Genomic DNA, 13,195 nt, shown 5'->3' with positions numbered 1-13,195 from the left:
AGAGAGGGAAGGGGCGGCAACCACAAGTTCTAGAGAGAGAGAAGCTCTCAAACTCTAACTTATGTGGGATGAGAAACAATGTGAATGAGGTGGGGTATTTATAGGAGGAGGATTATCTTCAAAATGTAGTTTCATCTTTTCTATAGAATATCACATATTCATGAGAAAATATTTTAATTAGCTTTCCTTCTAGAGGAAATTTGTTTCCTCTTTTTCTTTTGGCAAGTATCATCATACATGAATGCACAAAATAATTTCCTCTTTCTCTCTATGGTATGCACGAAATTTTGAGTCTAGAACATGCTTCTAGATGTTTCTTTATTTGTTCAAGACAATATAAGAAAAGCTCATTAAGAATTTTCACATAAAATTCCATGAAATGAAATAAATCCTCAAGGCCCAAGTTCTTTAAGTTGGCCATATGATTTAAATTTCATTTCTCATCATACGACAATGTCAAAAAAAAATTATTGACATTCGTTTCATCCTATGTCCAAAAAGACAAAAATACCCTTTTGACAATTTTCGTAAAACTTGTCTCGTTCTTGTTTTGACTTAGCTTCTAGTTTAACTATTCCTACTCGGTATGATTTGTGACAGTGACCTCATGGATCCAAATGAACAAAGCTTGAGCTAAAACTTGGACTCAAAAGTTCACAAACCTTTTCCAATTTTAGCTTAATGTCAACTGACTACACTGAAGAGTTTACATTGAGAATCTCTCGGTTCAAATGAATTTATTTTTACTGAAGAAATCAACCTAATTGTGATGAGTGGATCCATTGAATATTATCTATGTTTACCCTTCATGAATATCATCAGCTAGTCGGGATTTACAAAATTATCATTTTACCCTTCTAGCTGTTATTTCCTCAACTCCTTTGTCGCTTGTGAATAAGTTAGAAACAATGTATTGGCGAGGAGCTAACAAGTCACATTGTTTCATCCAAAAGAGTCAAGACTCAATTTGGACACTGGCCAGTTCATTTATTCACATTCCAAGGAACAAAGCATGAGGTGATATACATTGCATTTAAGCAATCTTGTACATATATTCCATATCTATAAGAACTTCACAAAGTTACTCATGACATCTTCACAACTTAGTACTTCACCAATAGGTCTTGTTCAGATTCACATAGTGATTCCGAACTCTGACTTTCTCAAATGATAATACGTAAGCTGTGAAATGGCATGTCTCATTTCTGGATTAAGGTAAGCACGATGCAATTCATACGTAGTGACTTCGAGACATAAGAGGTTAAATGGTTTGTTCTTATCTTGTCTCTAGAAGTGCACTGGTCAATTCAGTACCTTCGGAAGATACCTCGGAAGATACCTAGAAGAACTATAGAGTCTCCAACTCTCAATGCCCCATAACCAGACATCATAAATTTTCCTAATAATCGTACTGAGGTCAATAGTCCTTTAAACCTTAGATTGCGAATATATCGTTTTGATCAAACTACAAAGAGTTTGTTCATGCAAATCTACATTTGTCTCTTCGTAAGTTGTTAAGTTTGTTTATGGACTAAAGACTAATGTTTTATCATGAAGCTTCAAACAGACAAGGAATAAAGAATGAACGTTTCAACTTTTTATTAAATGAATAAGCAATTACAAGCAAGAGTCTTCGTGAGACTTTATTACATCAAATATACAAGATAAAGACTACAACTCTTCTTGTGGGCACCATTGACAACAGAGACAAGCTAAGTGGGGAGATAAGCTATTCAATCTTTCGAAAGGCTTCTCAACGCTCAAGGTTCTAACGAGGTTGGGAGTGAGTGAAAACTCTTTATAGTTATTAATTTTAAATTATATGTTCGTGCACTTTCTCTACGTAGTAAAATCGTTTTACGTGTTTTTAAGAATTTTTTATATTCTGCCGCTTGCAGAAGCGATAAATCTTTCTTAATCTTAGATTTATTCCAACAGAAGAACGACGTTTTTATGCCATTCCCACTGGAAATGAGATTAGAGATATGGTTTGGGCTATGCACGAGCTCAAAGCCCTGGGGCCAGATGGGCTCCAAGGCATTTTCTATCGCAAGTTTTCAGATGAGGTTGAGGGAAGCTTGGTGGATTGCTTTCAACATTTTTTCTCTACGAGAAAGCTTGAACCTTTTTTTAGCGTGGCCCATGTAATCCTCATTCCAAAGAACAGGAGGAGCGAATTCTTTCGACTAGTTTAGGCCTATTGGCCTATGCAACTATTGCTTCAAGGTTATTACGAGGATCATCACCAGTCGGCTTCGTGGTCTCCTTGGTAGACTCATCTCCCCTTTCCAATCGGCATTCGTTCCCAATCGTTGGATTGCATAGAATTCCATTCTTGCTCGTGAAGTTCTTTCTCCTTACCTTTTCATCTTGGTGGCCAAAGTTCTTAGCCGTCTTTTGGCGAGACAGGAGAAGATGAGAATTATTTATTGTCGCTGTTTTTCGGACAACTATTTAGGAGCCAAAGACGGTTAGACCCAAGGCCGGACCAAGTGGTCTCGTCTCGACTCGAGCGTGTCGGACCCGGTGTCCCGACTCGTCCCTTAGCTGTGGATGTCCCTCGAGTTCGTCAGAGTACCTGAAAAGGAGTAGAGAACACGTGAACTACAAAGGGGAAACAGGGGGGGTGCCCCTGTTTACCTCTCCGACGCTCAACATTAGTGTGATTGAGGTGGAGTATAGAGGTTTTAGGGGTGTTTAGAGGCCAAAGCTTGAGAGAAACGAGCGAGGTACGAGTTCGGCAGCGTTTCAGTGCTCAAGAATGGATTACCTGGACCAAAGGGGGTGCCTTGGTATTTATAGGCGGCCAAGGGGTGGTTTGAAGACCCCTTGGCCGAGTGAGCATGTTTGGGTCGGCCTTGGAGGAGGCTGGGTCGGCCAATGGCCGAGTGAACATGGTGGTGAGGTTCACTCGGCCATTGGCCGAGTGAAGGTCTTGGGCCGGCTGAGGTTCACTCGGCCATTGGCCGAGTGAACTGCTGGAAGGTTCACTCGGCCAATGGCCGAGTGAACTGCCTTGGCGGCTGAAGGGTTCACTCGGCCATTGGCCGAGTGAACTGCTGGAAGGTTCACTCGGCCAATGGCCGAGTGAACTGCCTTGGTGGCTGAAGGGTTCACTCGGCCATTGGCCGAGTGAACTGCTGGAAGGTTCACTCGGCCAATGGCCGAGTGAACTGCCTTGGTGGCTGAAGGGTTCACTCGGCCATTGGCCGAGTGAACTGCTGGAAGGTTCACTCGGCCAATGGCCGAGTGAACTGCCTTGGTGGCTGAAGGGTTCACTCGGCCATTGGCCGAGTGAACTGCTGGAAGGTTCACTCGGCCAATGGCCGAGTGAACTGCCTTGGTGGCTGAAGGGTTCACTCGGCCATTGGCCGAGTGAACTGTCCAATGGCCGAGTGAGCCATTTGACCCAGCCAATGGCCGATTGAGCCATTGACTCGGCCCATGGCTGGGCTTTTGACTTGGCCATTGGTTTGGGCCAGCTCCTGGTTGAGTCAGGGTTCCGCCGCCCAAGACCTCGTACTAGCCATGTGGGTCGAAGAGATGCCCTTGTTCCCGTTGGCCCTAGACGGGCCAACAACATTAGCCCCCCGAGTTTCCGGTCGAGCGTAGGTCGAGTGGAAACTCAAAATCTACGCTTTTATGCGGACGCGGGATGAATGCTCTCGGGTTTGCATCATGAGGAATGGCCTTCGCGCGTCGCGAGGGACGACTTTTTGTTTCGGGTTGATCGTGCGTGGCTCATTTTCTCGATCTACCAATGAGGGCGTGATCGATTAGCACGGCTTTATTGTGTTGTGCGCGTCTTATTTTCTCGACTTGCCAACGAAGGCATAACCGATTTGCACGTCTTTGTTGTCTTGTGCGCGTCTTGTTTTCTCGATTCGCCAACGAAGGCATAATCGATTTGCGCGTCTTTGTTGTTTTGTGCGCGTCTTGTTTTCTCGATTTGCCACCGAAGGCATAATCGATTTGCACGTCTTTTTTGTATCGTGCGCGTCTTGTTTTCTCGATTTGCCAACGAAGGCATAATCAATTTGCGCGTCTTTTTTGTATTGTGCGCGTCTTGTTTTCTCGATTTGTCAATGAAGGCATAATCGATTTGCGCGTCTTTTTTGTATTGACGCAGACCTTGAACCCATTTGTAACTCGTTGCCTGTCGGCCGACGAGCTGGGCGGCGAGCGTGATGCCACATTTGTGTGGCGAGGTTTCCCGTGGACGCTGGCTTGACCAGATACGCCCTGGCGGACGCAAGCCTTGAACCCATTTGTAACTCGTTGCCTGTCGGCCGACGAGCTGGGCGGCGAGCGCGATGCCACATTTGTGTGGCGAGGTTTCCCGTGGACGCTGGCTTGACCAGATACGCCCTGGCGGACGCAAGCCTTGAACCCATTTGTAACTCGTTGCCTGTCGGCCGACGAGCTGGGCGGCGAGCGCGATGCCACATTTGTGTGGCGAGGTTTCCCGTGGACGCTGGCTAGACCAGATACGCCCTGCGGACGCAGACCTTGAACCCATTTGTAACTCGTTGCCTATCGGCCGACGAGCTGGGCGGCGAGCGCGGTGCCACATTTGTGTGGCGAGGTTTCCCGTGGACGCTGGCTAGACCAGATACGCCCTGCGGACGCAGACCTTGAACCCATTTGTAACTCGTTGCCTTTCGGCCGACGAGCTGGGCGGCGAGCGCGAACTCAAGACTCAACTCGAGGGCTCATGTAGAACCTGCACGAGGTATAGTTAGTTGACTTGTGGACTTGGGACTCAACTCAAGGACTCATGTAAAGCCTGCAAGAGGAGTGGTTAGTTGGCTTCGTGGACTCGGGACTCAACTCGAGGGCTTTCGTAGAGCCTGTACGAGGAGTTTCGTGAAGAGTCGTCGCGAGGAGTGTCGGCCGGCTCGCGGACTTGGAGCTCGACTCAAGGAGTGAATTTATCTCGAGGAGACATCGTAGAGCCTGCACGAGGACTATCAATCGACTCGTGGACTCGAACTCGACTCGAGGAATGAACGCATCTCGAGGAGACATGTGACGAGTCGGCACGAGGAGTATTAGTCGACTCGTGGACTCGAACTCGACTCGAGGGCTTATGTAGCCTGCACGAGGAGTTTCATGAAGAGTCGGCGCGAGGAGTATCGGTCGACTCGCGGACTTGGAGCTCGACTCGAGGAGTGAATTTATCTCGAGGAGACATCGTAGAGCCTGCACGAGGACTATCAATCGACTCGTGGACTCGAACTCGACTCGAGGAATGAACGCATCTCGAGGAGACATGTGACGAGTCGGCACGAGGAGTATTAGTCGACTCGTGGACTCGAACTCGACTCGAGGGCTTATGCAGCCTGCACGAGGAGTTTCATGAAGAGTCGGCGCGAGGAGTATCGGTCGACTCGCGGACTCGTAGCTCGGCTCGAGGAACGAATTCATCTCAAGGAGACATGTGAAGAGTCTCTCTTATTTTTATTTTTTGAATTGTTGTTGAATTGTTTTCTGATTGAGCGTTGGTCCCTGTTAGCCCCCCGAGTTTCTTGCGTTTGTGAGACAAAAGTTGAGAAACTCTCGCGTTAGAGGTATACAATAGCATGCGTTACATTTTTTCGTCTGTGAAATAACTCTTTATTGCAATAAGGGGGTCATTACAGTTTGTCATGGCACTTGGCCTTCTTTGAAAGAAGGAAATTACATTTTTGAAATGAAAGTGACCACGAAGCCGATCGAGTTCGGGCGTGAATGTCGAAGTCGCGACCATCATGGCTTGCTAGTAGACGCGACGAATTTCTTGAGATTCCCAACTCGAATTAGGGAATCAATTCGCTTCTTGAGCTGCTTGCATTCGATCGTCACGTGCCCGTGATCTTTGTGGTATTCGCAGAATCTGCTTCGATCTCGCTTTGCGGGGTCCTTTGTGGGTGGGGCGGGGCTTCCCAGCTTATCGCGGCGTAAGCTCAGGATCCGGTCGGGCGTTGTGTTGAGCGGGACGAAGGATCGCTTCGGAGCTGGAGAAGGGTGGTCGTTAGGGACTTGACCCTTCCGGCGCCTTTTCCTTCGTGACTCGGGACCACCGGCCGGCATCACACGCGTGGCTGGGCGCTCTTGGTCGAGTGCTCGATCAATGTTGGGTGGTTGCTGCCCCAAGATGATCGCGGACTCGCGTCGGGCGTTGAGCTTTTCTCTCAAGTCGAACTCGGGATCCTCTCTTTGAGAGTTGAGGCGGTCTCTCAAGTCTCCGGAGGCCGTCCCTATCACCCTTGTTAAGGGTGCATCATTCAGGCGACGCCTTTGGCGGAGGCCGAGACCATCGACGTCGTCACCTTCACAAGGGTTTTGGACGCGGATGGTGAGCTTGGAGCGTCCCTTTCGGGACCTCGAGGTCGAGCGTCCTCGGGCATTGTGCGAGCTTTGATGCCTTGACGTGGTCGCCCGAGGGTGTCCCCTCGAGGGCACGTGTGCGTGCTCACCAGAAAGTTGACGTTTTGACGCGGCCGCCCGAGGGTGTCCCCTTGGAGGCGTGCGCGCGTGTCCACTTTCGTGAGTAGCGTGGTCGAGGTTGGTCTCGTGGTTGATGTCATCGACATTGTTGGAGCCGAGGAGGTCGGTGATGAGCGCGCCGGTGACGCCGGGGCGGTCTAGGAGCTCGGCGAGCCTTCGAGCCGTGTCCTCTCGGACTGCGGCCTCGGGGTCATTCGCCAGGTCTCGGGGCTGGCTCTCGTTATCACGAGGTTGCCCTTCGAGACGGCGCACGGAGCTTTGGAGGTCGCGCCTCGAGCTAGTCGCTCGGGCGCCCACGGAGGTGGCGAGGCTACGACTCATCTCTCGAGAGTCGTAGAAGTGAGAAGAAGACTGGTAGAGGGGATGTGTTGCCAAGGTCGAGAGATCCCCTCCTTCTAGCGCCAAAATGTTGTCGCTGTTTTTCGGACAACTATTTAGGAGCCAAAGACGGTTAGACCCAAGGCCGGACCAAGTGGTCTCGTCTCGACTCGAGCGTGTCGGACCCGGTGTCCCGAGTCGTCCCTTAGCTGTGGATGTCCCTCGAGTTCGTCAGAGTACCTAAAAAGGAGTAGAGAACACGTGAACTACAAAGGGGAAACAGGGGGGGTGCCCCTGTTTACCTCTCCGACGCTCAACATTAGTGTGATTGAGGTGGAGTATAGAGGTTTTAGGGGTGTTTAGAGGCCAAAGCTTGAGAGAAACGAGCGAGGTACGAGTTCGGCAGCGTTTCAGTGCTCAAGAATGGATTACCTGGACCAAAGGGGGTGCCTTGGTATTTATAGGCGGCCAAGGGGTGGTTTGAAGACCCCTTGGCCGAGTGAGCATGTTTGGGTCGGCCTTGGAGGAGGCTGGGTCGGCCAATGGCCGAGTGAACATGGTGGTGAGGTTCACTCGGCCATTGGCCGAGTGAAGTCTTGGGCCGGCTGAGGTTCACTCGGCCATTGGCCGAGTGAAGGTCTTGGGCCGGCTGAGGTTCACTCGGCCATTGGCCGAGTGAACTGCTGGAAGGTTCACTCGGCCAATGGCCGAGTGAACTGCTGAGGCAGCTGGGAGGTTCACTCGGCCATTGGCCGAGTGAACTGCTGGAAGGTTCACTCGGCCAATGGCCGAGTGAACTGCCTTGGCGGCTGAAGGGTTCACTCGGCCATTGGCCGAGTGAACTGCTGGAAGGTTCACTCGGCCAATGGCCGAGTGAACTGCCTTGGTGGCTGAAGGGTTCACTCGGCCATTGGCCGAGTGAACTGCTGGAAGGTTCACTCGGCCAATGGCCGAGTGAACTGCCTTGGTGGCTGAAGGGTTCACTCGGCCATTGGCCGAGTGAACTGCTGGAAGGTTCACTCGGCCAATGGCCGAGTGAACTGCCTTGGCGGCTGAAGGGTTCACTCGGCCATTGGCCGAGTGAACTGCTGGAAGGTTCACTCGGCCAATGGCCGAGTGAACTGCCTTGGTGGCTGAAGGGTTCACTCGGCCATTGGCCGAGTGAACTGCTGGAAGGTTCACTCGGCCAATGGCCGAGTGAACTGCCTTGGTGGCTGAAGGGTTCACTCGGCCATTGGCCGAGTGAACTGTCCAATGGCCGAGTGAGCCATTTGACCCAACCAATGGCCGATTGAGCCATTGACTCGGCCCATGGCTGGGCTTTTGACTTGGCCATTGGTTTGGGCCGGCTCCTGGTTGAGTCAGGGTTCCGCCGCCCAAGACCTCGTACTAGCCATGTGGGTCGAAGAGATGCCCTTGTTCCCGTTGGCCCTAGACGGGCCAACAACATTATTCATGGCATCCATATCCAAGACTTTTTTAGGACTTCAGTAAAATCGGTTATTCAAAGCATTCCCAATCACGTTATAGCCTCATACAAGTTACCCAAGACTTTTTGTCATTCATTGGATAAAATGGCGAATAAATTTTGGCGGAGCGCAATAATTGTAGTGGTAATTACTTGTCCCTAGTCAACTGGGATAAGCTTTATAAACCTAAAGAGGTTGGAGGGTTGGGTAATATGAATGCGGTTATCTTGGATAAGCTCGGTTGGCATTTAGCGGCTAAATCGGATCTTTTATGGGTTCGGCTCCTCAGCAAAAAGTACTGCTCCAATGCCAAATTTCTCGAGGTGGGCCCGTCCTCTAAAGACTCTACAGCCTCAAAAGACATTTTATCCACTAAGGGGTTGATTAAGTCCAATACTTGTTAAATCATGTGGTATTCGAATCTTATGTCACAAATTGACAATCCAATTGCAAATAAGTCACACGCAAAAATTTTAGAAAGTTTTAGCGAAAGATGAAGTTATTTTTAATGAGGCATTGTAAAAATTCAGAAGACATTGAGTAACTAATAAAAAGATTAAATGATGAGAGAGAGTAATTTGAAATTTGCACATATGACACGAATGTAAATACGTGACACAAATGCAATTTTGACAATTTTGTGACACAAATGCAAAAACCCGACGAATTTGTGACATTTACGCAAATTTCCCTTAAATCATTGGATCTGGTAGCCATGTCTCGATCTTTACAGACTTCTGGGCTTCACAAAATAGACATCCCTTCCACATCGTTGAATGGAGATTCGGTCCTAGCTCGCTCTTGGTCAGTGAATTATTCTAGGAGGGTAGTCGTGAGAAGACCTGGGAAAATTAAGCTTGTGGTTCCAACAGATTGGAGCTCTGATATTCTGAGTTTGCATATTCTCCCTGAACCTAGAGAGAATCATTTGATGTGGACGGCCACTCCTTCTGGGTTATTAAGCGTCAAATCTGCAGCCAGTCTTCTCGACGGCCTTTTGGTCCTCGTTGATGATTTGTGAGCTCGTCTCTGGAAGCTCTCGATCCATGAGCACAATCGGCATTTTCTATGGGGAATTGTGGTGGATTGAATCCCTACAGTGTCCATTCTTCTCAAACGAGGCATTGGCAATTCTAACAAATTCCGGATTCGTGACATCGGTAAAGAAACCGGTGCTCATTTATTATTTCATTGGAATTTTGCGCGCAGGTTCTAGTTCACTAAAGCCTTTGGATTGAAATGGGACCTTCCAGAGGAAGCGTCAGGGTTTGTGGCGATCTCTGGTTTGTTGCGCAAATTGGATGAATGGGAAGTGCTCTCGAACAGCTCGAACACGTTGTTGTTCCGATCGGTGGCTATTATCAAAGAAATTTGGGATTATATGAGTGCTAGCATTTTCAAGCCTACGAAGATTGGGGTAGGGTTGTGATTAGATGTCATGCAGCTACTTGGAAGGATCTCTGGTGGCAAGGCAGCTTCGCAATGATGGTTCTCATCCGCCGATTGAGGTTTCCAGTTGGTCGAGACTGATCAGGGGGCTGGTCAAGATGAATGCCAACGCGGCCTTTTGTTCGACAGGTGTCACGGTCGGAGTGATTGCGCGGGACAGCACCGGGGAAGTCAGGTGGATGTGTCGCAGTCATATTCACGCTGGTTCGGCCTTTGAAGCAAAAATGATTGGAGTCTACCTGACTCTTTTGTTAGCTAGGTTCAAGAATTTGAAAACAGGTGCAAATTGAAGGGGACAATCAGTCTAATGTTTGCTTTGCATCGAAAGTCTTGTTGCCCAGATTGGAGACTTATACCTCTGTTTATGTAATCTTGGATAGCGTTAATTTTTTTATTCTGTTGTTTTTTTTTACTAGTAGGAAGTCAAATACTGTAGCCCACGCTTTTTGTCAATGAGCAATCAATACTCGGCTTTCGGGTTTTTGTTCTCTAAGCGCTGTTCCACCCCTTGTGCGGAACAATATTTTGGCCGAGGCCAGTTTGAGGTAGTGGGGTGCTCCTTCCTCTTCACCCCTCTTTTTAGGGGGCAGGGTGTTTGAGAGGCCCCTTTTAATCTTACAAAAAACCAAGTTACGGAAAAAAATTCGATAAACAAAAGAAAAATAGTAGTAATAATTATTAGGGTCAAATAGATATTTGATCATATGAAATATTGAGTTTTGTCATTTCGCTAATCTTTTATAAATTTTTAGAAAATGGCCACGACAGTTATTTACACGTCCAAATTGAGGTAAATACCCTATAGAATTTACAAAAATTAACTTGAAACACAAGGACAAATCTGGAAATCTGAGACTATATAGTGGATGTCATGTTGCCATAAGGGTTATTTACTTACAATATAAAAAAGGTTGGCTAGTTTATGTGGCTTAATTAGTTATAAATTTGTAATTATTATTACTATTATTATTATTATTATTAATGTCATAAACTTAAAAACATTATCCCTACGTCTGCCACACTTAGAATAACTTCAATGGGAGTGCCATAAGCATTTTGCATTGTGAGCACCATTTTGGGCCCCCACCAAATATTGGGCATGGATGCCCTTGCTCGGCACCATGCTCAGCTCTTTTGAAAAAAAAAAAAAAAACAACAATTAAATAATGAGTTATAGTACCTAAATAAAATAATAAAATATTAAAGTGGTGTCATGTTAGACAACTTTTAATGGTGCCTACCATTTGAGTGTTTTTTTTAGAAATTTTCATAATAAAAATACTTTTTTAAAAATGATGTGTCAAAATAAGCATCTCTTAGTATCGGAGTTGCTCTAATATCGTAATCAATGGTTGGTATTTTGCTTTATTGCTTCCATTGGTTAGTTGACATGGGATCTAACTGTTTAGCTAGTCACTAATTATTGGGCAGGTATTATGCGCATTACTCTACATTTTTATTTTGTGAGTCGCATTTTTTCAATTGTCTCCTTCACTGCCGTAAACTTATGTTATGTTGATTTAAATATAAGTATACGTACTCGTTTATTTAAATTTGAAAGAAGGTGGTTGTTGTTTGGTGATCTTATCAAGCAATGACGTGGAGGTGACGTGAGCGAGCTGGGCGATCTAAGGAGTTGAGCGAGCTACGAGCTAAGTTGAGCGAGCTACGAACTAAGGAGTTGAGCGAGCTGCGAGCTAAGTTGAGCGAGCTGCGAGCTAAGGACAGCAGTGCATTGGCCGTTGGATCTTCATGACGTAGCGTGCAAACAATCTTCGTCCGGGTCTTTAAATAGGTCTAGGCTTAGTGGTTTATGTATGGTGTTCCATTCCTCTCTTTCATATGTACTTGTAGTGTGAGAAAGTTCTTGAGAGAAACTAGTCTAGAGAGATAAACTGGTTTCGGCATAGAAAGACTTGTAATCTGTAAACTGCAAGAGATCTTCGAGTCTCATCGATAGTGAAAGAAACCGCTGGATGTAGGTCTTTTATGACCGAACCAGGATAAATCCGGTGTGCTCTTTTCTTTTTTCACTGTTTTGGTCGTATTGTGTCTATGTGTGTGTGTTGCTTGTGATGCAAGTTTCGTCTGGTTTTGAATTGTTTCTTCAGCAGACTTAAAGAATTCACAGGATTTTTATAACAATTGGTATCAGAGCCTACTTCACGCTCACAAGAGACTACTGATGGGACTCACGAAGATTGAGGTTGAAAGGTTTGACGGCAAAGGCGATTTTGCCCTTTGGCGAGTCAGGATGAGAGCCATCCTTGTACAGATGAAGATCGCGAAGGCTTTGGAAGGCGAGAAAGGCTTACCTGCGACGATGTCAGCGTCAGAAAAATCAGACATCCTCGAAATGGCCTACAGCACTCTGATTCTCCATCTCAGTGACAAACTGATGAGAGAAGTCTCAAAGGAAAAGACAGCTGCTGGAATTTGGTCAAAACTCGAATCGCTATACATGACCAAATCGCTCTCCAACAGACTTCTTCTCAAGGGAAGGCTCTATGGATTCAAGATCCATGAGGATAAACCCCTCAGCGAAGGTCTTGACGAATTCAACAAGATCATTCTTGATCTGGAAAATATCGATGTGAAGATCGATGATGAAGATCAAGCTGTACTGCTTCTCAATGCGCTGCCAAAGTCTTTCACTAATCTTGTTGAAGCCATGAAGTTCGCCAAGGAATCCCTAACTCTCGAAGAAGTTCAGATCGCCATCAAAGCAAAAGATATGGATTCAAGATCGGAAAAATGATCCACAGCTGAAGGATTGAACGTCCACAGCAAAGGCAAGAAACACCAGAAATCTCAATCGAAGAATCGCCAAAAGTCCAAGAATAACGATTCCAAGGACAACAAAGGCGACGATCAAAAGGATTTCCCGTACAAATGTTACCACTGTCACAAGGAAGGGCACATAAAGAAAGATTGTCCTGATAAAGACAAAACCTTTGAGAAACCTAAGAAGCACGCAAACGCAGCCATTGCTCAAGACGGCTATGAAAGTGCTGAAGCCCTCAACATCACCAATCAAGATCCAAACAAAGCCTGGGTTCTTGACAGTGGATGTACATATCACATGTCACCTCACAAAGCCTGGTTTGAAGACTTGAAGCTTGAAGATGGAGGCTCGGTTCTACTGGGAAATGACAAAGCCTGCAGAGTCATGGGGTCAGGTAACATACGTATCAAAATGTTTGATGGCATTGACAGGATCTTAACCAAGGTCAGGTATATCCCTGATCTCAAAAGAAACCTTATCTCGTTAGGGACTCTAGAAGATCTTGGTTACAGTTTTAATTCCTGCAATGGACATATTTTGATCAAATGGAAATCTGAGACTGAAATGAAAGGTGTTAAGAGAAATGGTTTGTATTTCTTGATTGGCAGTACTGTTGTGGGTAGTGTGAATGTGACTAGCAGGGAAAACCTAGCCAAGCTTTGGCACCTGAGGCTTGGACATGTAA

Source organism: Urtica dioica, chromosome 7 (assembly GCF_054948205.1).
Source record: "Urtica dioica subsp. dioica isolate 48M chromosome 7, U.dioica_male_clone48M_v1_H2, whole genome shotgun sequence".
Taxonomy (NCBI): domain Eukaryota; kingdom Viridiplantae; phylum Streptophyta; class Magnoliopsida; order Rosales; family Urticaceae; genus Urtica; species Urtica dioica.
This window is presented reverse-complemented; position numbering follows the sequence as displayed.